General features: G+C 35.5%; 1 protein-coding gene across 2 annotated transcripts in view; it reads right to left on the bottom strand.

Moving 5' to 3' along the window:
* The window catches only part of B3GALT1 (beta-1,3-galactosyltransferase 1), a 210,964-nt gene that overhangs the window by 59,063 nt on the left and 124,739 nt on the right, over positions 1–27,162 (bottom strand). The window contains exons 1-2 of one of the 2 annotated variants that reach the window (XM_037398684.1): positions 4,047–4,097; positions 3,781–3,885 (exon numbers count right to left, since the gene is read on the bottom strand). The gene's annotated coding sequence lies outside the window, so the exon portion shown is untranslated. Of the gene's footprint in view, positions 1–3,780; positions 3,886–4,046; positions 4,098–27,162 lie in introns of those variants that run through there. The other variant, XM_037398682.1, reaches the window with a different exon arrangement.

The raw sequence follows: 27,162 nt of genomic DNA, 5'->3' as shown, positions 1-27,162 counted from the left end.
TAACAGAACTGCACTCAGTGGTTTTGGGTGTTTTTTTTTTTTTTTTTGTATGTATACATGTCATCATTGTTCTCTAAACTTGTATAAAACAATCAAATGTTATTTCTTTCTACGTGGTATGACCCTTGACTAAAATGAAATTTCACCTCTTTACTTTGCAATGTAGATATCACTGTTATGTTGAGCTGAAGGTCAGTGCAGTTTGTTCTTGTATGCCTATCAAGCTAAAGGGCAATTTCATGCCAAGCCTGGGGTCCTCTACAGAGGGTTAAACCCAGCATATACCTATATAATTAACTGTAATTTTAGTATAGCTCCTCAGGTTGCCCTCATGAAAGCGGTATTTGGTTTATTCTTTAATACATTAATTGCAATAGATTGTCCAGTAGCAGAGAGAACCAGGCACAGCTGAGAAACTTTTGCCAAGTTTGTATGTTTTTGAAGTCAGCCTTCTGGAAGGACATGAAACACCACAGGCAATTGTAATTTTGGGTTAATGAAGTTATTTGTTAGTGAATTAAAATTCAGAAGTGAGTTTTTCAGTTAATAAATATGAAAAATTACTGAAAAATGCAACGGGCCCTCTTATTTCTATATTAAGTTCCATTTATTTGACACTGTACTTTTAGCTTTTAGTATTATGTAGATTTTCTGCATTAACAATAAAATCTAACAAACAAGAATGAATGAAAAGTGTGATCTGATCAGTTAACCATGGAAAACTAAAATCCTGTAGTTTAGCACTTGTCTACAAACAAAAAGTCATTGACTAAATTTTCAGGTTATGGTGCTATGGTCTCAAGTAGCTGGAAATGAAATAATTGCTGCTGTAACTATTTAAATGCATTCCCTGTGATCTAATTGCTTTTGCTTTAAATGATTATGCCCATTCCTCATTTAGCATGCCCAGTGCAACCACTTAGACTTACATGATTAATTTTGTCCTCGCTTTAGGATAGATTAAAATGTTGTTCCACTCTAAAACAGGAAGTTAGGACTAAGAATGTGTAATTTATTTGAAACTCAAGTAAATGCTATTTAGGTTAATGTCCAGCTGGTTTGAAATAGGTCTCTGAAGGCACAGACTAGGACTGGTCTAGACTGTGCTTTTTAGCACACTGATACATGTCTAGTTGCTTTGATTTATTTTCTTCACAGAAAATGTATATGCCATGACTGAAGGCATACAGAATAGTCCCTTTTAAAGTGAAGGGTAGGGGAGAGAAATAATGCTTAACGACTGCTACTGGCTGGCAAAATGTTGTATGTAAATGAATGCATTTTGACTTTCTGTGTGGACAGATGGTAGGTTAAGGCAAACCTAAAGATATTTCCTCCCATGATGATTTTGTAAAACAGCATAGCAGATTGCCAGTTTGTACACTGTTCTAATGGGACAATGATTTTTTTTTTTGGCTGGGTTGTTGCGTGGTGCTCAAACTATGTGAATTGTGCCTTGGTGCTGTATCCTGGTGAATCAATTATCTGCAATCATATGGATCAGATTCCTGAGTGACTCTGCCTGGGAAGGATAATAATTTCTGGCATCTTAATCTCCCTTCTCAGTGCAGACATGTAAAAAGAAAGGCCATGCTTACTTTTAATTTTGTAAAATCCAGTATGCAACTTTTAACTTGGCTGAGCTCTGTGGCTCCATCCAGCCACCTCCTCCCCACAGCTCCCAAGGAAGATAACTTTCCGCACTTGGTTCCGTTTCAGTCCCTCTAATGGTGCTCTCCAGCTCTGAGTGGGTGATTTTATCCTTTTGTCAGTCTCCTTTTTGTTGACAGATAAAGAGGTTGCTATTTGCTCTAAGAAACCGCTTGAGACGCACTTCTGCAGTGAGTCTGGGAAACGTTACTGTCCAAAGACAGCAGCTGAGGTACCCTTTGAAACTGAGAAGCCCTAACACCCACCTTGACAGGATTGACTCAGCATATTAATTTGAAATTTCAACCTCACTGCTGACCCCTATATTATGTCAGCTTTTGGATTTGGAATTTAGCCTTGGATCATACTTTCTTCTGAAGTTATATTTATAACCAGAGCAGGAGAAGAAAGTTATTTTAAAAGAAAACTTATATCAAATTCCTGGGAAGGAATGGATTATGTTACTAAGCACTCCCCAAGCCTTTGGTTTTTGGTTATGAGTAAGAAAGCAATATGAACAGCAGCTGACTTGCTGATCTCTGCCTTCACTTAAAAGTCAGAGCTCAGGCATTCATTTAGAGGACTCAATACTTTTTTTCACTAGATCCTGTACAGTTTTTCTGACATTCACAGTTAATACTGGTACTCTGTAGGCCGGAAAATATTACTAGAGGAAGAATGTGTCAAGGCTGATTTTGCCTTTGAATGAAGTTAGTGGAAGTTTGACCATTGCTTATAAAAGGAGGAAGACAAGACTGAAAAAGATTTAGAATTCAAATGTGTTTAATAGTCGTGCATCTGTATGGTACAGATTTACTCATGCTATTTTGAGTATATTTTAAAAAGACAGTCTCTTTTATTTTCTAGGGCATTGTCTTGTTTTTATTCTCTCCATAATTAGTTTCTATTTATAGAGCAGATCAAGAGAAGTAGCTTGCAGATGTCAGAAAGATGCATGTTTTTTCACATATAAGTGTTTTCTTGCTTTAACTTTATGCAAATACTTTATTATTAATGCTTTTTAAAAGAAAACAGGAGTAATATAGACTTTATTTTTTTCTGTATGATTAATATCAGCCATTTTTTTTGCTTTCATTTGTAAGTACTTAAAACTCTGCCATACAGAGAAGAAATGGGCTATGTGTATTTAAATGTACACATAAAGATTAAAAGAATTGCAATCCTTGGGGTTTTTTTAGTCATCTGCTTTACTATGACGGATCTCTAACATGAAAATTCCATTTTATAAAGTGCTATTACCAGCACATTTCAATTTTTCATCTTGGAAAAACATTTAATTTCCACCTTAAGATCTTACTACCTATTTTAAAATTCCCTTATACACATTGCTTCTGCTCTCAAGAGGTCAGGTAATTTACTGCTTTTGACTCCATAAAATTCTTACAGGCAGTTATGCTACTGAAATTTTGGTAAAATTACATGTGGTATTAAAAAAAAAGCGATGAGTAGAGTTTCTATTACTCTAGTCACAAAGCTGTATGTTTAAATGCATGTTCCCGTGACCTGTATTCTGTATGCTAGTATTTTTGTATGTTCTATTCTGTATAAATTCACTATCAGCCGAAAGTTCTTTGCAGCTGCAAATAAAATGTAAGCCTTTTAATAGGATGCTAATAATGAAGTTGTAAATGCATAAACCAAAGTACTTAAGGCATGTAGGTATTTTAGATACCGTGTTAGTATAGAAAAGAGACACCATGAATAGTGACAAAGTTATAAACTGTGAGCCCTTTTACAGAGCAACAACACCCTCCCCCTTTCTCAACCATTGAATGATCTCACACAGTAGTGGCTTTTATATTTGTGTTACACACAATTTCTCAAAAAATTAGTTCCAGCTTTTATCTTCCATCTTGAATTGTAAAGGGGGGAGGGCTTTCTTAGGTTTTCTTTGCCTGTTAAACACTTACATTTAGTGTAAAGAGTCAAATCAAAGCCTTTGATCATTAACAGACCAAAGAACTGTTAATTCTAAAAAAGTCAGTCAACACAGTTTAATCAAAATTATACTATCCAATTAAATCATATAATACCGTGCATTTATACTGTTGTATTAGCTATAAAAATCTAAACCAGTTTATAATATCATACAGTTATGTAGGTACTTACCATTTTAAAAGCAGCATCAAGTGGAATTGGTGGGAAGTCCCCAAAGTGTAATCAATAATTGATTAAAATGATGAGCTTTTATGGTATTATTTTGAAGCACACAATCTGAAATCAGAGGAAATTTACTGACAGTTATATATTTTGTTGAATTAAGGACTTCTCAGACATATATTAACAACAAAATTGATGTCTGTTGCCTTCTACAGAGTACAAGGAGAAAGATTTATTTTGAAAATGTTTTTCAGCTGGGTAACTAGGTAACTTACACTGTGCTACATGAAAGAGTTCAGATTCCATTTTGCAAAGCAGGATTCCAGTGCAATGAGTGAAAGAAACAGATGGTGTAAGAGGAGGACAGATGGGTACCAAAAAATTACAGCCGCTGTTTTCAGTACCTGTGCATTAACTGCCATAAATCATGTATTTTCATTTACTGAAACAGGAAAATCATAGATTATGAAGCCAAAGCATTACATGGCCCAAAACCACTCTATGTTGAAACCATATATTTATAGTGGTTAATAAGAGTTCTAGGTGGGCTACATCTGAGAGTAAAATTTTCTGCAGGCAAGAACCTCACCACCAGTCTACATTTCATTCTGTTAGGGGGATTTAATCACCTCTTTTATTCGGGCTGGGGGGAAGAATATTGTGTCATATCGGACAGCTGTAAAGCTTTCCTTGTAGACCAGAGGTGGGGTATTGAAGTGACACAGTGAGTGCTAGAGGGCTGCTCCACCACAAAGGCTTCGAGCAGCCTGGGAGTGAGCTGAACCTGGAGACTCCAAAGTAAAGGCTGAGAGTGCAGGAGGCCACTTTCCTTCCTGTAGCAGCCTTGAATTGCAATACATGAAAGGCAGATTAGAAAATCAAAACAAATTTACTATATATACCAGCAGTCCTTATCTGTTGCATGGCGCAGCTGTTCTGTCACATACTTGACCTTGACTTAATTTGGTCATCCCTGTGGTTAAATAGGAAGTTCAGCTGTGAGCCAAATAATTTCTTAACACCCCTCACCCCACTGGTAACTGCCAGCTTGTTGCTGATGCTGTTGAATTTTCGTATGAACACCTGTCCATTAGAAATTGGATGGTGCCCATCCAGACAATTTACATTTATTTTACAATGTCTTGCAATTAGTGGACTTTCAAAATCATAGAATACAAATAGAAATCACACTTGTATTCAAAACATTTGAGAAATGAAGCAATAGAAGTCAGAATATGTAATTGCTTTAATTCTTGTTGAATTTGTATCAGGAAGTTTTCTTGCGCAGAGGTACTGTATGAATAGCCGCTATATTTTGGTGCAGCAAAGGCAAAAGTATGAAGAAGTCTGTATCTCAAATATCTTGGAATTGGCTTTCTGTCAGATTTTATCCCGGTTCCTTTTAAAATCTTCCTATGAATAGTTTGAGTTTAAAATTCACAATTTTCTTTAATTTTTCAAAACAGTATTCTAATTAAAAATATTCATTTTAGGGGTTAGGCTAGCTACTTCTGTAATAAAACATAAACCAAATACGGTGTTTTGTCTTTATATGAAAAAGATTGGTTAGACTTTATCCCTCAATCTATTAAATGCAATTTAGAGTTTAATGTGGAAATAAACCAGCATTATCTAATTTTGTTAGCTGATTGTAGATTACCTTCCCTATATTATCTTGTTCAAGGTGAGCATTGTGATGCTTGCTATGATGAGTGCTAGAGGCTGGGTTACAGTCCAGCTGTAAACAAGTCCTGTTCAAAACTCATCATGTCCTCCTCCTACCTGTAAACAAATCTTTCTTGAATTGGGATGTAGCCTATGAATCAGGCAAATAGTTCAGAAGGGGTATGGCTGGGTAAATAGGAAGGAAGAGGGTTTGGCTTGGTTTCATAACTGAAGTGGAAAAGAAATCAGTGTTCAGTTTCCTTCAATTAGAAAATATTAGCAATCTGAATTCAGTTTCAGCACAGCTTTATTTATGTAGATGTAAATATACTAGGTTTTTTTTCATTAATTTCTTTTCAGTTGCAGAAACATTAATACAATTGCTATTAATTTTTTTTTTTCCACTGGGACGTAGAGAATTCTGTATGTCCATGTTTAGACATGAATATGAATCTCATCTTCTATAAAGAAAATGGATGCTTTCAGTATACTAGAAGGTCCTTATTTGTCCTTATGAATTCAACAGTTCCTTCTACACTTGTAAATAATCTTTCTCTTTTTCCCTTTCTCTTTTTCCTTTTTTTTTTTTTATTTCACACTAAATAGTCACATGAAAAATTACTGTGAGTAATCAGGAAACTTTCAGTAAAGCATGCAATTTCAAGCTTTTTGCTAGGAGAGGGGAAAGTGGGGGCAGCATCCAAAATTATTTCTAGAATATTGAAGAAGAAATAGGATGGGGATTCTGGAGACATTTTTTAGAATATTTTTGAAGTGACAGAAACAGGAATAAAAGCACGTGGTTGTCTGTATGTGGTTAGTATATGACCACCTGTGAATGAAATAATTTTAATAATGCCCAGTTCTGAATGTCTGGTAATACTTTCTTCTGACTCTTGGCAACCATTTTAGCAGTATAATAATGATGTTGATTTTCTTTGGATACTTTTGAAATTTGTATATATAGAACTTCTTCAGACAAGCACAAATACAAGATACTGAGCACATGCACAAATAAGAAGGTGGTAAGCAGACTAGCTTGTAAAGAACCTGATTTTGTGATGATGAATGTTCTGCAGAATGGCTACCATGAAATATCCTCCTACTTATCTACTTATCAATAGGAGAGGGATATGTAACTAAATAACTCATTAGAGTGATGAAGATAATGTTTAGGGCACGTTCATTATCCCCAGTTCTCCCCCCGCCCCCCGCCCCCCCCCCCCCCCCCCCCCCCCCGACATCCAGATCACTAAAGAATTTGTCACTGCAGAAGATGATGTCTGGTGTATGACTTGCTTCATGCCAGCTATCTTTCACAGGCATTTGTGCTACATTATTCCTTTGACTATCTGAAAGGTAAGGTATAGGATCATATATCATTGTCTGCCCTTGCAATGGAAAATAGACATTCCAATGCTTGACTTTTGCCATGCATTTAAACAAGCTAGAGTAGTTCAGTAAGCTTCACTACTAAAATTTTTAAGCAAACAGAAAAACGTTATGACAATTTTTAAGCAAACGCAAAAACATTATGACCACTATCATACTTCTTGTACTTGAAGCTAAAGACTGATGAATGGTTGATGAAGAACTAGAAACCACTGGCTATGCTTAAAACTTTCATTTTTTAGAATGAAACATTTTGTCATTCTTATTTTTTATAGCTGTTTCTGTAAACCTAGAACTGAATCTGAAGTGTTGATTTGTTCTGATGGTATTGGTATTTCCATTTGGAAATGTCAGATATTTCAGGAGAAATTTTATTCCTAGATGATCTTGAATTGCAGCCCTATTATGCAAATTTTATCCTTGCAAAGCTGAATGGAATTTACCCAGTTCTAAACCTTAAACCTTTCGTGAAATATCTCTATTAAAATATCATCTTAGAGTCAAGAAAAAAAATAGCTAAAGCCAACCTAATCTAATAAAGAGTCTTGTGTCTTTCTGTTGGTATATAACAACATAAGGATGATAAATTTGACTATAAATACCCATTTATTTTGTAATGACTGCTATATTTTGTAGGTAGGGCATCTTTATGCTGCCTGAGATTAAGTGGTTGCTTCTTTAGTTTGTAGCAGCAGACTTTTGACCTCTTTGTTTAATACCTCTTCATTGCAGTTTGTGCCACCTTTACTAAACAGAAGCTCTACTGTATTTAGATTAAATAATGACCAAGGTCCAGTCCCATCCATAATTATTTGAGTTATTTTTTCATAGTGTCGAAGTCAGCAGAACTTCTCGTCAGAGGCCAGGGACACAGAACTGGCTTCTTATGTTTGTTGAGCACTGTTAATTCCATGCCAGATTGACTTCTAATTATGTTCCCTGATGTCTCGCTAAGGTTTTATCTGCTTTATACTGCAGTGACAAAGGCCGAGTATATTTTAAACAGAGGCTTATCATAATATTTTACAATCTCATTAAAACTTTCAGCCAGTCTAGTCTACAATTTCATCTTTTTTAATGCACTTTCATTTTCTCTATATTGCCTACACATCCTGAATTTAGAGGAGACATTACTTCATAAAGCGTCTGCTTTGGTTACAGTCATTTTACACCTATTTCATCATTATTGTATGAGATTTGTATTGAGTATATAATTCAGCTTGCTGCTTCTTGCTCTGTGTTCAACTAAAACATGAATTCTCTGCCATAGCACTTTCATTAAAAGAAAAAAAGTGAAAGCACTTAAAAACAAGAAGAAAGACAGGTAAAAGTAACTCCTTGTCCTTTGGGAAAATGCATTTTATTCTTTCTCTCAGCTGGAACAGTTCCCACTAGAAATATTCTCAAGTTGTCTGTTTTCCAGCAGCATCCAATCTAAAACATTGTTTTGCTGCTTTGTGAAATTGAATCAAATACTTTCAAAATTCAAAATCATTTAGAGTTGTAAATAACACTTACCCTTCTATCAAATACTAAGTAAGAAACCATTACTATTTCACAGTTCTGGAAATAAAAATAAGCTCTGCTATGTGTTACAAAAAAAATTCTTAAGTTTTTTTTTTTTATTAGAAAATAATTAAAAACAGTGGGGAGTTTTTGAAGAGTTTCTCTTTCTTTATACATCTCAAATGTGTGAAAGAAAAACCACTGTTGCTGCTTCTGCAGTACTAGAAATGAAAGTCAAAAGTTGTTTACACAACTAATAGTTCATTCATTTTATATTAAAGGTGGAAACACAATATTTTTATCTGTATTGAACTGAGAATGTTTGTTAACATCAAAACATTGCTACAGTGACTTATCCCATATGAATGAGAATTTATATGTACAGTACAATACATGTATTTGTTATCCTTCTACAAGTCTTGTGCTCATTTTACAGAAGAACAAAGGTGCTATAATTAACTTCAGAGAAAACTAATCAAATTCATTCTGTTACTTTAGCTTTACAGTACTTACTTCCTTTCTACAGAGAAGATTGTGGTGGCATCCCAAATGGCAGTTGCTGGCAAGCAATCATAACTAGCACAATGCACTTGAATTTTTGGGTCAGAATGTAAAGAAACTGGTGCCAGCTGAGCTTTATTCCAGATCTAACTCTCCATAAATCCCTTCAATTGCTCTTGAGTCACTGAGTCCTTCCCTCATTCAGTTCCCTTCTGGAATTCAAGTATTAATGAAGCAAGTAAAAAAAGTCTTGCATCACTTAGAACAATTCAGTGTGTATAAATCTGAAAGATGTATTCTGAAGCAACGTTTCTGGGCTCTGATACCTTTATGGTGTATTTTGGGAGCAGAAATTAACTGGTGCTTTTTCTGGACTTCACAAGAAGTTCTGTGTTGTAACTTTTCTGTAGTTTGTAGCAAAGGTTGGTCTTTGAGAGGACTTCCATTGAGGAAATAATTTCTGCTTAGGATATCATACCTCTTTAAATATGTCTGTGCATGGTGTGGCTTTTGCTATTATGTATTTTGTAGTCTTACATATTTTTTTTTGACTGAGGTCTTATCTGCTTATCATCAATTCCTATCTGAGTACCCTATGTTGTACAATGACACCACAGGCCTCATTAGCAAGATACTTAATATTTCTTCAGAATAATCTATTACATATTTATTGTGATGACTAGAGGATAAAGCAGTTTCTATTCCTCAATAATTTAGTACATTCTAATATTCTCTTCATGGCAATTCTGATTTCACATCTCTACTCCTTGAGCTATCTGCGTCAATTTATTTTTTTGTATGACAAAGCACTATACACATCTGTGCAGGCCTATAAATAAAAAGCAATAAGCTGACATCTTTCACCTGTATCAAATGGTTTTCATACCCTTTTTTCTGGTATACTTGCTATTAAACTTCTGTCTCTTTATATCTATTGCCTGTCTGTTATTTCCCATGTTCCTCTCCCCCTTTTCTGGCAATTGACAGAGTTTTCAGCTGCAGATGAAGCTTAATACACCATTACTCTTCACTATGTCTACCTTTGTGCTGATGGGTTCACACAGGCATTGCAGACACTTTTTCTGCTATGGCATATAAAATGAACTCTACAGCCATGTGCATTTGATTTCACACATGTAAGATGCTGCTTATTTAATGCAACATATCTACCTGTAAGGAGAAAGATATGCATCTCATTAAAATTTGTCTCAGCAAGGCTAAAAACCAGAAAGTAAAAATGGGCTGAGATCATTGGCAACTCAAAGTTCTCAAGTGATCTAATCAGGCCACTTATTACATTCAGTCTGCAGCAGTGTCTCATGTATTGTAAGTGTTCATGTTATACTTCTGTATGGAAATTGTCCTATGTTTATAGAATTCAGCTAGACATTTACGTTGTCTTTTTTTCAAGCTGCAGCCCACTACCTGGCCATAACGGTTTGCCAGGATTGTAGGCTGGTCTCAGCCTGACCAATAGCTGCCTGCCCATCTTGCATGGGAGCAAATCACACTAATTGCTCTAGGATACTCAGCAAGTTGCTTTTGTTTTTACTGACACTGCATATTATTGCACCCCTGCCTTGTCTCGTGGTTTGCTTATTAGCCCTGCTCTTTAGTGCCTAATTCCTGCTCTTACTCGTAAATCTCTCACAGTACAGTCCCTCTATGGGTTTTGCTCACTTACCTTCCTTACTGGCAATGCTCTTATTTTTCAAGCTCTCACATTCCATAATTTCTCCAGTTTCCTGACTTAGGATCATCTTAACTAGATCTTTAATTAATTGTAACAGGAAGTTGAGCCGAGTCTGTGACGACAATTTCAGTATGAGGCTGGACTTAACACCTACCTCAGGTTACTGTTTTAAAGTGGTCTGTCAGTCTCTGATGCTCCCTGTTAATGTTTATGCATGATTTTTTTTTTTCATAATTTTAGGTATTTGGGCCTTTAAAAAAATCTTAAAGCCCTGTAACACCTAGAAGTGCAGTTTCAACATACAACCAAAGGAGATCAAGACTTCCTTATAAACACTTTTGATTGAAGGACCTAAAAACCTAAGATAAATACCTCTTATAATATTGTGATATTTTTAACAGAAGCACAGATTATGGTGACAATACAGTCTGTTACACCAGACAAACTACAAGGTTTATAAATCCAAATAAAAGGTTATGGAGAAGACAGGGAAAAGAATAAATACCTTGGGTGTCAGTGGAAATAATTGATGCTTTCAGTTTGAATTTTATTCACATTTAGCAAGATATACAAGTAAAGCTGGGTCCCTGGGTTATTTTAAAATGTAAATGTGTCACATTAAAAATAGATGGTGTCATATGAGAGGATGGAGAAAAGCCAACAAACAAATCCCCAACTGTGAGGTAAATCAGCATGCCTTTAAGTGGTAACAATCAGATCTTTATTGGCACTAGATCACTTGTTGTGTATTCATACTTTCTTATTTCTTTTTTCAGAATGTTAAGTGAAATCCTATAGAATTTTGTCTTACAACAATACTATTGATGTGTGTTGTAGTTATGACCTGTTCAAAGAACCAATGAAATGACTCAGGACTTTTAGTTGAACTGCAGTGCTCACTGATTTTCTGGTTGTAAAATAACAATATAGTCAATGGATAACTAAATTAAAATGCAAAATTCTGGGTCAGAAGCCCTGAACAGGGAAATGTCCTAAGTAAAGAATAGCTCGGTCTAATCTTGTATTCACTTTCAATGCACAGGAGTGTAATCTTGTCAGCAAAGGCAGTCATTTCAATAGATGAAAGTAAAAGGCTTTTGTGTACACAGGCTAAGTCACAATATTCATATTACTGAGCTGTGCTGTGATTTTAGCCCTAGTGTTGCATGTGAAGAAGTTAGCTTTTGGCTCTTTAAGTCAAATGAGCCGAGTTAACTGTCCACCTTTGTTCAATCTTCCCACCTTCTGCCCCTATAAATCTTTTTCAAATTGTTCTATATATGCAGCAGTAAACTTAGGCCCATTAAAAACCTGAAATCTGCCTGGAACGTACAATTTCAGTACACAGCTTTCATACTCATGCACATTTGTCACTTACCTTTATACACTTGCTTTGAAACTATACCAGGTTTAGCAGCTGGTGCTTTTAAAACTAGGAATTGCCAGTCAACCGAAGGACCCTTTGCCAATGTGTTTATTTTTGTGCATTATGGTTGTTCATAATACATTTTAATAAGTTTGAAAATGTAACTTCCTTTCCTACAAAACTGTTCCTTTCCATTTGGCAGTCTGTACCTCTGTCTCACTCTCACAATTGCTTTTGTTGCGTAAAGAACTGGTCCCATAGTTTTTCCTCAAATTTATTCCCAACAATTATGCACAACAGTGGAATTCAGCCTTCAATTTTTATCTACCTTTTCAAAGAAATGAGTCTTACGCAATCATGTCATCTATCTCTTTTTAGCTTTTAATTGCATGCCTAAAAACTATTTAACCATAATTTTTGGCTGGTAAATTCAGCTGATTTTGAAAGAATGATAGATTTCCTAACGATCCCATGCATGATTTGTGAAAATAGAGAAAATTTGTGAGAATAGAGGACAGAGAACAAAATAAGGAAAAGAAAACTTAATGTCTCTATGTTCTGTTTGCTAGTAGTGGCACAGATGAGGAGAGTCTCTTGGGGCAGTGAAACAGCTAAATATGTTGCTTTTGAAGATATACCTGTGCTATTTCTATGGGATGCAGAAGCATTACCTATTATCTAAGCATATGTCTGGGAACGCTGGCCTTTCTTTTTAGTTATCTTTACCGTGGTGTGGTTCAATTATTATTTCACTTAACAAACTATATCTTAAAGGTATTTAGGAAACTTAGCTTAAAGCACAGTTTTAAATGAGAAGAAATTTAGCAGGCTTTACTATGCATTGTTCATGCTTTCCCCCTCCCCCCTACTGGTCCTTGTGTGGACAAAATAAAGAGTGTTTGAAGGATTGGGGGAGAGGTCTCTGAAATTTGGAAAAATATATGTATGTTAAGTTGGAAGTAAGAATAACTCAACTGCAATAATACTTTTTAATTGCAAACATCACTGTCCCTGTTTTTAATACCAGTTGAATCCACAGCATTCTTCAAATTTAGAAATGGAGGCAATAACCCTACAGCATCACAAAGTCTGACATCAGTACAGTATGTAGCAGTATAGTGTACAGCATCAGTACGGATGCAGTGCTCAGGTTTATCCTTAGAAATACGTATCTGAAAATTATTCTTTAGATGTATCTGTGTTATTAAGGTCTCATGAGCACTGCCACACAAGCGTGTAATCTGTAGGACTGAAATGTAAGATCAAAATCTAAAAGAGAAAACACAAAACACCATTGGAGAAAGAAGAGAAAACCTTAGTTTAGGGTATTCTTTTGCTTTCATATTTTTATAATGATTTGGCGACTAATTTTTTATGTTTGCAATCTAGCATTTATTGTAGGCTTGTTTTGTGTAACAGCATGCTGTATTGCTGATTGTTGTTCATATTGAAGTTTTCACTTCCTATTTTTTGGAAGCTGAATGCCAAATAGTAGCTATAATCTGTCAGATAATAGATAGGAATCTGAGACTGTAATGAAATGTAGCTACAGTACATGTACTTCAATGCTAACTAAATGGCACTGACTCTGAAATCATAATCTGAGTGTTTATAAGAAGATTCAATTCATTAACAGATCCTGTCTAAATAAGATTTTGTCGCATTCCTAATTATTGTCTTGCATTAAAATAGCTAAGAAACTCACTCTTTCCAAGGAGAATTTCTGTCTTAAAGTTCTTACAACATAAAACAAAGCCTTTTGAAAGAGTTGATCTTCCAGCATTGGAACACTATTCCAAATTGTTCTTCTGTTAGTTTGCCAAGTGGTTCATTAGTTTCATGAGGACTTTGCAAATAAGCGTATGTTAGATGTGACACAGGAAACAAGATGATATTTAAGCTTCCCAGAACTTTGCATTGTAAGAGTTTGCATTATAACAGTTGCTAGGAGCTTAGCCAAACTTTTAAAGTATTTGGGCTGAAATGTGGGTTTGGATTACGATACAGCCTTTAATTATGTGAGAGCATACTATTCTTCTCCAACTCATTCCCTGCCTGCCTTATTCAGGTCACAAGATGGATAGTACTCATTTAACAGGCAGTTTTCCAATACGTCATTTAAGAATGTGCTTCATTCAGTGTGTGGCCCCCTTGCCTCCTGCAACATTCAAATCTTTCTCTGAACACTACACTATTGATTTCCTCATAAGAGTGATGGGCTCCATTGAAACTACAATATCTCAGAGTTCACAGATGTTAGTGTCTCTATTTTATAATACTCTTGTGAAATGAGCGGTTATTATTATCTCTGTTTTACAATGTTGTACTATACCTCATTAATATATCCTCAAAGCACAGACCAGTTTGGGTGTCTAATGCAAAATGATCATTACCTTATTTCTGAAAGTACATAGTTTTTAGTGTATGTCTAGACCTGGAGTTTGTAAAAGAAGTCAATTCACTTCACTTGTAGCTATGAATTCTTAAAACTTCTGCAAACTTATTCCTTTGTGTGTCTGACTGAGTGCTCAGAATACACAGCAGCTGCTTGTGAGAGTTTTGACTGAAGCCATTTGCCTGGGATCATGCAGGAATCAGTGGCAGATCTGAGAAGAAAATGCAGTTCTCCATTCTACTTTCTTTAGCTTAAGACCTGGGCCTCCTTTCAATTTCCGTAACAAAGGAAAGTGAGTTTGCAAACATCAAGGTCATTCTCTACACAGCTGGCTTTCATCCTCTGAACATCATATTTCCTGTGCACTGCAGTGACAAGATTTTCTTTTTAAATTAAAAAAATGCTGATGTGTAATATTTCACAGATAAGTAGGAATTAGCAACACATATGTTTAATTATGTTTCATTTTCCCTCTTATGTCCATAAAAAAAGTAGTCTTATTTAAATAAAGTTTAAATCTTTCTCACAGTCTTTGTTCTTGAGCTTAAAACCCCTGTTGGCGTTTTTACTCCTGTTGCTTGCAAAATGCATGTGCTTGGGATCTACACAATGCAGCCCGTGCCAGTTTATCAGTTTTTCAGGTCCACAGTGAGATATACTGGATTGACCTAATGACACATTTCAGAATTCTCTGGTGAGATCTTCAACACATCTTTCCTGAAAAAGTGAATTGATAGTAGAAGCTGGGAATTCCTGAGTAAATTGACTTTTTTTGTGTCGTTCTTTTAAGGCCAGATTTTCAAATGGGCATCTTCTTTAATGTCATTATGTTAGACGTGTTTTCAGAGATAACTACCTACAGTGTTATCTGGGAAGAGGGTGGAGTTTATGAATACATCTGTTTTGGAGGAAAAAAATAAATAATGTGAGCAGCACAGTTTTGAAAATTTGGAAATCCAGAGCCAAGAGCTTCTCTTACAAGGTAATAACGTGGACAAGCCTGCTCTGGGAGCTAAAAGTCAGGGCACAGTGGCTTTGCTGCCGAGACTGGTTTAACCACCCCTGACCATGTAGTCCTGCCTTCATGTGGTGAAAAATAGCTCTCTCAACTGTATGGGTTGAACTATACATTATTATGCCATAGGCACACTAATGTGGGAAAACAGTTTTCTGGAGAGTTATTTTTAACTCGCGTCAGTTTGTGGTGTGGCTTATAGCAGAATTTCACAAGCAGTTATGGTGCTAGAAAGGAAGGTCAGGAACTTCTTAAGCCAGCTTTTCACTGAAGTTCATTGATTGTGGAATTATCAGTTAAGCGTTGCAGTATGACACCTAATTAACATCCTAAATCCTGTGTACATGTGTGGTTAGTTAAAAATGCTGTCAGTTCAGGTCAGGATTCACATTTTGTCTTATCCAAATCCACTTAGATGGAATCTGTGTTTATGGCAGCAAACTAAGCTATGTTGCTCAGCTTTTATGTATAAAATGGGAGAGGATGAAGATCACGCACTGAATAAATTCACAGCCAGTATGTTGGGTTTGGTGTTTGTTGTTTTTTTTTTTTTTTTCCAGCTGAACAGAGTATTAGATTAAAGACATGGACATTTAGGGACATAAAGCCGTATACCCAAGATATTATATTAACCTAAATTTGTCTCCCAGAGGATGAGTGTCAAGAACAGAATGAAGAATTTTCTATGCACTGTTTAGGGGACCATATGTATATATATATGGTCAGCTGTGATCCAACTGAAGACAAATCTGATCCAGGAGATAAAAGTGAACAAACTAGTTTTGTGTGTGGTTTTGCTTTTTAGAAATAATCATAATACATATCTAATTAGTCTTTGAAAGTGTCCCACAAGCATCAGGAATGCGGCTGCGCCCTACACTTCATTATAAGCCACAATACCACAGGGAGGCATGGCCATGGCCATGAACAGATTGTTCAGTACTCTGCAGGTAAATTGAGCCATATCTCCTTAGAACCTGATATTTTGTTATTAATAGGTGGGTACAGAGGGTGGATGGAAATACTTCAAAGTTACTTTTTTTTTTTTTTAGAAAAAAAGATCAATTATTTTGGGGAATCTGAGCAGCTAATTGTTGTGTTCATTTGTATCTCATATGACCTTTGCCATCTTCTAGGCTTGATTCATTCAACTTTAGGTCACCAAGGGAAGGGACTACATTAAATAAGTACAAAGGATGTTCTAAGCATTAAATATCAGTAGGAAGCAATGACTGGAGAAACCTCAAGGGTTAAGTGAAATGAACAGTTTTCTCTTATTCTTTAAATGGCAGATTGATAATTTGTGGTTTATTGCAGCTAAATGGAGACAGTAGTATAGAAAATAAATCAGAAAATCAAGCCAAACTGCATCCTCAAGCAACTGTTCTATTAACATTGTCTTTCAGTCCATCATTCAAAATTTCTACTATTTTTCAATTTTATGCAACTCCTTAGTTTTATGAAACTTTACTTCTTTGTTTTGTATTCAACCTTAGTCAGCTTTTATAAGAATATAATACTCTTAATAAATATATAGAACAAAAAGGAAACCTCCTTGCACATTTAGATACACCCATAACTGAGTGTGAAAAAGAGGGAGAATCCTGACTTTCTCAGTAACAACTATCATGAGGCTGTCTCAAGACTCTAATCAAATGAAGAGATTTTGTCCTGCTGAGCAGCTGTCAGCAAGAAGGTTCTAAATTAATATTAAATGTCTTTCAGCAAATGTTGTCTATATCTGAATAAGAAATTTTATTTTCTGTATGATATTTTATTAAGAAATATTTGTGTTGAAGTAATCCTTCATCAGCAGTGTTTGGAATTATTCAGTAGATTGCTGAAAGAAAAAAGAAGTCATTTAGACAATGTGGTGTTGCAAGGTGACACACAATTATAAACCTGCAGCAGTGTCAGCTAGTTAGATATTATTAAATTGTTTTGAGTTCATGGAAGCTTGCTTTCATGCTGAGGACAGAAGACTGCAAAATTGAAAATGTAACTGGTTGCAAAATTATTCTGTGTTTTGATAACCCAAGGAAAAATAATTCTGTCCTGTGAGATTAAAATCCCAAATTGTCTTTGAGATTCTTAATAAATAAAATATAATTCTTCTTTCTTCTAGTGAAGCATGCACATGTATCTGTGTGTATTCTTTGCCAGCAATTAGAAGTAAGCTTGGTCAAATTTTCTTTCTATAATCAGTGCCACTTATCTATGTCTCTATGGCAGTGTTATTGCAGGCTTGCTAAAAGGATTTTGAAGGACTACTGACAGATTTAGATTGTCCTAATAAAGCTATTCTGGCAGCACCTCAAGTGTGTTTAATTCACTGGACCACTAAAATTTATTTTAAAGATATTAGTGTCAGTTTTCACAGCTAACTCCTATATTTCTAAAGGGAACCATAAATGGAAACAAAGGAATGAATCCCAGAGTATGGATTTAGTTTTTAGTATGTTTTTATCTCCACTGCCTGATGCCATGGTCAGCAAATGCACCTGAAGAAATCTAAGCTAGTGGGCCATCAGGTACACAGTGTATCATTTCTTTGGGAAGGAGATGCAAATTGTGACATCTTGCGACCGAATAACTATGTTTGCCCTGGAAGTCTGGTTTTGGGGGTTTTTCTTTTAGTTTAAAGGGTAAGCACATTACAGTACTTTAAGAAAAATTTTCTTGACCTTACACAGTTATTCAGTAAACCTTTTTTTTTTTTTTCTTCTTAAATAATGAAACAGTGATATGCCTCTTCAAAGCATCTCAGAAATTTGTCACAGGATTCACTAGCATTCACAGTGTCCTAAAAAATGTGGTATGACCACTAAAACCAATGACAGCAGGATCTAGAACTAATTTGCTGTGGTCGGCTCTGGCTGTGGTGCATTGCTGTGACTTCAGAGCTAACATTAAAGCTGAGTTAAAAACAACCATGTTAGACAAGCAAGCTTCCTTGATGGGGCTGTAAAAATCTTGAATTTTCAGCAAATGCAGCAACTAATGCTTGGAATAGTTTATGATATAGCCAGCAGCATATAGTTTCTTAACTGTGGCTAGCCAGCTAGCCCTGTGACATGAAATATATGACACTTCTCTATGCAAGTGCTGTATGTAGTATTGTCTGTGGATTCATCCACACCTAGATACTGCATAATAAAGGGAAAATCTCAGCTCCTAACCTGGAAGGAGAAAGATCCACAATTATCTGCATGCAATATACCTCTGAAAATATAATTGGAAATGTAACCAGTGAATAGATTTCTAGCTGGAAAAAAACATTAACCTTTAGGAGACTTATGGGGAGTGGTGATCCTAGAATAATTATCCATGTTATTGGGGGCAATAAATTGGAGTGATAACTCCTAGAGAATATGTAAAATTTGTAAAAGGAATACAAAAAGCTCTCAAAAGAGTTTTTGACAAGAAAAAAAATCCAACCCTTCCCTCCCAATATTTTTTCCAATTAAAATACATCCTAATTACTGTATTTTTCAACTATTCCAAATCAGACTTGTGTTTCAAACGCTTTTTCATTCTAAAGCACTCTTCCCATTGCACCATTCCTATTTTGTAAACAAAAGCAACACCAGAACACCAGAAAGATCAAAGCACACAGGTAAGGAATATAAGTAGCAATTCCAAAAGTAAAATGTGAGATCTTTCTTTGAAAGAAAGATATGGCTGATTTGTCTTAGTACCTACTAGTGGAAATGGAGCAAAATTGTTTTGTAGTTGTAGCATTTTCTAAAGTTTTTTCCTGAAGAATCCAATTCTAAATGATTTAATTAGAATCCAGTGGAACTATTAATTCTAGAAGTCATTGAATGTTGAATCAAATAATTGCTAGTGTTAATAGTATTAGTGCTTCTGAGTTTGGGTGAAATTAATAACTATTGATGGGTGAGTCTGTAAAATTCATCCTCTGCAGAAAGGCCTTTAGTAGTTTGTGTGTCACTTAAATCTTATTTCTATTCTAATTCTTAATATTACTCTGTTAAGCAGTAGTTTGATGTGTGTTGCTGGGTAGTTGTGTGAAGTTGGACAAATATTTTACCTCTCATATTTGTAAAGGCTGTCTTATATTTGTGAAGTTTGCAAAACTACTGCCTTTCAACAGTGCTAAGTCTCTAATATTTATAACATATTCACAATAGTTGGTGTTTTCCTTAAAGTCCCAGCTGCAAAATCAGTCTTAAAAAATTGTTGGGTCCTAATGGTTACTGAAAGAAGTCTGAAAACATGAGCATGTTTTGTATAGAAGTATCAAAAATCTGAAATCAAATAAAACCAGAAAAATGAATCAAAAAGTTCTTGGCATTTGAGGGAAATCTCTACAAACACTTGGAGGTCAGTTACGTGAAATTTCTGGGGCTGTAGAAGTGTGTGGTGTGTGCATTTTCATTTTGTCTTATTTCCCTTTCACTTGTCTCCTTCCCAGTAAAACCCTAACAGTTTTAGAGTTGCCCTGCAATACTGTAGCATTTACATGATTGCCATATTGCTTTAAGCAATGCTTGGATTACTTGGGGAAAATGGTACAAGGAATGTGCAAACAAAAAGGCATCTACTTTTGATGCTACAATGTTCCTTGTCACTATGAGAAGAATGGGATTGATCATTTACTAACAGCTCAGTAACTGAGATTGTGCCCTCTTGCTGGTAGACTTACTTGGTCCTGAAGAAAAAATATCCCCCAATATTTGTACAGATTTTAAAATTCAGTTGTTTCGTGGTGTTTGCTTTTAATGAACATTCTATCAAATAAACTTCACAGGAGGAGTGTTCTCAGAATAATACAATTTAATTTTATACCGAAGGAGAGGGTATTTGGAGAACACATACTGGTTATGAGAACAATGTTCAGGCAAACACTGAACAAAATCTAATATGTGGCTTAGGTAATTAGTTTCACAGACTAAATTTTGAATAATAAACATGCACAATGGGAGTGAGCTACAAAAGAGGAACTGTTTGCAGAAATTATTCAGCAAATAGTTGTAATGAATAATAAATATGAGAAAATTGTGATCTGCTCATAGGCATTTCATTAGTAAGTAAAAAAGGCAAAAATTGTCAACTAAATTATGAATGGCAAGTAAATTATTAATCATTTCCACAAATTTACTGTTGAGAGATCATGTGCTGTCTTTGAAATGACTCAGAGTAGGTATGTGATTTCTTCTCACTGGTTTTGTGTTATTTTAACATGACAGGTTCTGAGTTCAAAACACAGATACTGCTCACAGGAGTAATAAAGCCTAGTAAATCATAAATTCTAAGCACCATATTGCTCTACTAAAGGCAACCATATGTAAACCATTTATTTAATATAAATGAATGGGCATATTTGCCTTCAGGCATATAAAAGTGCTGGTTGACTGTGGTGGACTGTTTAAGTATCTGAAGGTAAGCATATCACCAAGCGTTTGCTGGATCCTAGGTTAGACTATAGACAGCTGGGACAGGCTGGCTAGTCACAGCTAATGAATGGCAAGAGCATGGCCTTGGTGCTTATTTTTGAAGTACCACATAGCATGATATATTAATTTCTGGTAATAATAACGTGTGTAGCTGCATGTTTCAATGTGCTTTAACAACATGGGCTTACAGCTCCCATTTTCACAGAATCACAGAATGGTTGAGGCTGGAAGGGCCTCTGGAGGTCGTTTGTTCTAATCACCCTTCTCAAGCAGGGCCACCTGGAGTTGTTTGCCCAGGACCATGTCCGCACAGCTTTTGGGTATCTCCAAGGATGGAAATTCTACTTCAGATGCAGTGAGGCTTTCATGCTAGAGATGTAAATGTTGCTGCTGGATTACCATGCTGGTAATAGGGATCCTTGGTGGATCCTTAACCATCCTAGGTGATTACATCCTACTTACGTGCTACAGAGTAAATATGGTGAAATTTATTGGTTGGAGATCATTGCAGGGAAATCAGAACTTTTGTGTTGTAAGGAAATTGCTTTAGACCTTCTGGGCTTTTGCTTAGTTACCTGTAAATCCAGTGAGTACACATCTGTGTTGTAATGATTTCTCATTGTTTATAAAGTTTTTGTGATACATCACTCTGGAAGTTAGGAAGATTTGTATTAGTATTTATTACACAAAACCACATTTTAAAGCAAAACAGTAAAAGTATTCCATTATTTGAGTCATATTACGAATGTAAGCTCACTGAGGCAGAAATCCCATCTACTTGATTATAATTTTCCCGGTATCTTACATAGCGTCCTGATCAGGGTACCATACCAGAACCAAATTAGGGTTTGTAAACCACTGTGCACATATAACTAAAAATGCTCGGTTTTCCATGACAATGTTTATCATTAGAAATTATTTCCAAAATGTCTTACTGCTATAAACTATTCAGGAATTGGAGCTTTTAAAAAATAAATCAATAGTAAAATAATATTCCTTTGGAAACTTACGAAATATTTATTATGTGCAAGAGTCTATAAATTTGTCTGTGCTTATCAACAACTGTCAGATTTTAGGGGTTTTCTCACAGTTTATATCCATTAAAGTGAAAATACGGTTTTGACAGGATTTTCCTTCCCACATATCACAAGAACATATGCTGTTTTTACAAATGACTGTATTCCTTTCAGACCCTAGCTGCTACGCTATTGAGAGTAAACTGTGAGCATTATTAACCATACATCTACATCACACATTTAGAGAGAGTGATAAATGATAGTTTACTACATGTCCTTGAGAACTATTTTCTTCTCAACTTCCAGAAGCATTTATTCCAGTCCCCAAAAGGCTTTTTTGAAATGTTTCCATTCTTATGCTTTTTATTTTTATAGCTTGCCATTTTAAAGATACAAATAATTTCTATTGCTAGATGAATGTGTTCTGTGTCTAGTGCTTTGGGTTACATGTCTCTACACTATTTAAGAAGGAAATAGCAGTATTACTTGAGATCTTATTGTACATTCTTCCAGCTGTTACACCAGCGAGTGATAGGTTAGGGCTGGTTGAATTTGTTGTTTAATAGGAAGGATGCATAATGTTATTAGCAAACTAGAATTCTATCCCTGAAAAACTGTTCAATTATTTTTCACCTGTCTCAGAAGACTGTGATCAAAATTTCTTTCTTCTAGTGGAATAGCTTGTGCATGAAAACAGAGTGCATGTAATGTTCATTACAAGACCAGGTTCTGCAATATATGTAGAATGTATGAACAGGCAACTATAAACTCTGCTTTTAAGTATGTATAGCCAGGAAAAAAAAAACAAACAATGGCTTCAATTTTATGTATTTTAACTGATCCCTGGAACTACTGCAATGTTAGTGAGCAGGAGAAGCAATCACCTCTTTTGACCACAGCACAGAACGAGGTAAAAACTTTGCAGCTCTGGGTAACAGAAACTCATGTCTGGAGCACCTAGCAAGTTTTCACTTCTTATCTGATAATTCCCAAATGCTGACCTTTTCATTGTTGAACCATAATGTTCCTACACTGAACAGAGAGAAGGTGGTTGAAATTTTTTGCCTCAGTCACCAAACAAACATCAGGTGTAGAGTTAAATACAAATCTGTTGGTGGCTTGTCAGAAAATCTGGAGATAACATCTTAGTTTTCTGGCACTGATCTTGGCAGTTAGAGAACCGTTTCGATTCCTGCTTCCTGCTTTGAGACAGTCATCCTTGTTTCTGAATAAACTGAACAGTCTAGCCACCTTTAAGGATAATACTAAGCAGTATTTTAGACCAGGAGTAACATTGTTTCCAATACAGATCAAAACATCAAGTTAGATTGAATTATAAAGTTATAGAAAACTATATGATCTCTTCTTTCTGGACACTAGTAATTACCTATGTTTCCATTATTATGTCTCTGTATGTAAGGTCCAGCTACCTAATTAGCAGTTACTTGCCAAGTGAAATGGTGATGTCACTCACAGTGTTACCAGACATTTAGTCATTGTACCCAAAGAAACTGTAAGCATGTATAATGCTTTTAATTTTGGAAATGGGTTTCCAGTGGCCTAACTCAGCTTAATTTAGCCTGATGGACAATGTGAGAAATCCAAAGAACTTCTTTAATTTTGGAAATATTATGCTTTGGGCATTTTTAATTGTAATACTGTGACAATATTGTGACAATACTGTGAGTAAGTATTCAAGCTTATATTTGATAAAGTGTGAAGAGATGGTAAATGCAACACCTGCATGTTTCGGACTATGCTAGTTTTAACATTTTAGCCTTGAGCAAGTTGCTGGCTAAGTGGATAAATGTCCTGACAGAAACCCAGGCAGACTTCCTTTTGAGCGGTTTGTTCTCTTAGCTTCCACTGGAGATCTGCTTTGAATTTGGTGTAATTTTATTGAAATCATTCAGTTCTCGACATAATGGTTTGCCTTTGACAAACAGGCAAAATCTTATGAAAAAAAGGTATTAAAATTATTTGCGGTGCTCTTTCTCTTTGATGCACTTTTATGGGGCAGCATGGTTGTGGCATTCTGCAGTCCTGCATTCCGCTGCCTCTACTGTATCCAGGAGTACATATACAGGTGGTACTTGTTTTCATCAGTTGACACCTGACAAGATTTTTTTTTTTTGAGCAGTTGTCAAAAATGAGATATGAATATTTCCAGGTTTACAGTTTCTTCCTGAAAAGTATACAATCACCAGCCAGTCAGGGTGTCAATTGGATGAATAAAATATAAGAATACAACTGACACGTTTTCAAGGTTCTATTAAAAGGAAAATGCTGTGACTTGACTTCATAGGATATGATATTTAATGTTATAACTATGTCCTTATATATTAATCTAATAATTTAATAAAATATCTAATGGAAGTCCTCATGAACATTTTTTTTCCTAACATAATCACTTTCCAGTCTAGCTCTTCATATTCACTGCATTAGATTCCTTCTGTTCAGACTATGAGAACAGCCAGAGGAGCGCTTGTCTCAATATCTAGCCTTTAATTCTGAACCCTGTACACAGGATGAGACAGGAGGATGAGGGTTTAGTTATACTATGTGAATAGTTTTGCAATGCAGACATGATCTCAAAAGGTTAGTGTTGTAAGATCTCACTGTTGCATCTCTGCTTTAATTTAAGGCATTTCCACTGGGAATGCAGCAGTCAGCTTTTCCCTTTTGATATTTACTTTATTTCCTCTGTGATTTAAACCTGCTAACATGTCATTTTCCTCAGCTCTTTAGAAACTTCAGTGATGGCTTTTTCCTTTCCACTAAAACTTCTTGTTTCTAGGATTATTTCTTTTCTTTTGTATAAGTTGGCATGTTTCTAGTGAACTTCTTGGAAGATCGTTTCTTTACTCATTAAAATTTCCTCAAGTTTTAAGTGCAAGACTGACTTGTCACAGTTATTGTGTGCTGAAAGAATATCAGGCTGGAATGATATTCACTGTCAGCTCCTAGATTTCTTTATTAATATGTATCTTGAGAATGTTAGACAAATGAGAGACATTACAGTTGCAGTAAATAATACACTAGCAGCAAAATTAAAATTATGTATAGACCTCTTTTATATAGGAAAGTTAGGCTACAATATTATCCTTTCAGCTTGCTGTAGGAGACATTGTGGGCTATTCTAAGATTCCTAAAGTACAGTTAAAATAATAATGTTGTTAATCAAAAGAAGTATTTTGAATGCTGTTCTTTCTTAAATAGAGCTACGTGCACTGGTTGTGGTCTAAAATAGGTTTTGTTGTTGTGGGTTGGCGCATTGCAGTTGCTGAGAATTACTCAATATTTAGGATTTGGATCATTATACATTTTTTTGTCTTTGCTTAAGTTATCTAATCTGCATTCTTTTCAAACCAACATCTCTCCATTTTGCTGTTTCAAATGGCACAAAAAAATTCTGATTGATAAGGAAGAGCTGACAGAAGTGTAGGTAACCAAACAGCTGAGCTCTGCATGCCTTTGCCTTCTAGCCCTTACATTTATCAATGCATCTGAGTGAATTTTAGGACCCTATGTTGATTACAAACTGGTTGATATTGAGAAGGAAAATAGTCAAAAAGTACTACCATGGCTAGTGGAACTTAATATAAGAACTAGTTTTGTTTTGTTGCTGCTGTTGTGCTCTTCTACTGACAGCATATGATAATTTCACATCTGATTTTTATATTTCCTTTAGGCATCATAGTCTGTTTCCTCTCACATTATAAGTATATTTCATGCATGGGATTTGGGCATATCTGTGTTCTTACCTTGTCAACCTTCTGGACTGGATGTTTTCTCATCTGAAATGGTGTTATGAACTTAGATCTCCTACACTTAGGGAGAGGGGCATGTAGAAAAACAGCTCTGGACATGCACAAGTGCCCAATATATCACTTAGACTGTGAAGTCACTTTGCTAACCAAAATGTACCATGACCGGTGCTTCAATTACTAGCTGCTGGTCTAGTAGTTTAACAGGTAAATTGTTATCAGTGGAGGAGACAGGTAAGCCTTATCAGTCACCAAACTTAGAAGGTATTTGAGGATAGGCTGTTGTTACGTGACTGTTGATGACATATTACTGCTAGGCAATGCAAGTACCTTTTTATTATCAACAGATCCAAGGTAAGAATACCTGTTCTACCTTAGCCCTATAGGATTCAGGAGTATGCAGCCCATTCCCCTCTTGCGGCTGAAGTGAAGGCTCCCCAGGCTGTGCAGATGAACTTTTCTTCTCTGCTTCTTGCCAAAGGATGAGCTGTAAACAGCATCAGCTTTCTTTGGAGTGGTGGTGTGTGTTTTAGTTTTTGTTTCTTTTTTTAATCTCAACACCTATCTATCCATCAAAACAGCTTTATGCATTCGGATGGATGTAAAAATAATTCAGGCCAATTCTCTGTGGGCTTCTGCGCCTTCCCACAGTTTTTTGCCTCCCCCACATCTAGGTCCTTGCCTTATTTATTATTGCTTAAATAATTAAAACTGCCTGTACCAAAATACTTCATTATTGCAAACTGCTACATGTCATAGTGATGGATTGGCAAACAAATGTTTTCAATCATGTAGTAATAATTTCAAAAAATACAAATGGGCATTAAATGAATAGCTAGAAAAGTTAAAGGATTGTACAGTCAAAGGTCAGAATAATTGTGGTGCTGTGAGCACTTCTCAAAAGGTTAACTCATCCATTTTAACTTCAGTGGCATTTTGGTGGCCTTTCAGAGAAGCAAGCAGGTCTGTATTGGTGCAACATTAAAATACACTTGACTTGGATTTTAGAATACTTTTGAAGAAGATGATGAATATTAGTATAGTCAGATTTCCCTGTATTTTAACAGCAGTGCCCCTACATATTTCTGAAATTCATTGGACTTTCTTGCCAAGATTTTTGTAGAAAAGGGAGAAATTGTAATTTTCATGATTGCAACTTTTCCAGTCAGGGTCAGGCCTTATGTTCTTTGGGAAACAGTTTTTGGTCCAACAGACACCAAATCTTTTAAAACTGTAAAAAATAATTAACTGGTTGCTCAACTGGGCCCCACAACCCTTAAGATTTTTAAAATAAAATAAAAAAATCCTTTACGTGAGTAACAGTAGGTAATTTCAAGCTGGATCATTATAAATTATTGTAGATGCTTCTGTTGTGGCTTTTCAGAAGAAAAGCATCAATTAAATTGTAAGCAAATGATGATACTAAGCAATGTATTCATCCTAAGAGATCTTAAAAAGCGTATGTGGATATCTGTTTATAAATTCCTTGAAAAATATAAACATGTGTATTGAATTAGGCTTCTACAGTCACACAAGACCTGTTCTAGACTGCAGGCAAGAATAAAGAATCTTTAAGATTTGAAGAATTATAGCAGGTGAGTTTACACATATTTCCCCAACATTGACATTTTTATTAAAAGGAACAGATACTGCAC

The sequence above is a fragment of the Falco rusticolus genome, chromosome 8 (genome assembly GCF_015220075.1).
Source record: "Falco rusticolus isolate bFalRus1 chromosome 8, bFalRus1.pri, whole genome shotgun sequence".
In the NCBI taxonomy this organism is placed as follows: domain Eukaryota; kingdom Metazoa; phylum Chordata; class Aves; order Falconiformes; family Falconidae; genus Falco; species Falco rusticolus.
Note: the sequence above shows the minus strand (reverse complement) of the source record. Positions and strands in the feature narration are given on the sequence as shown.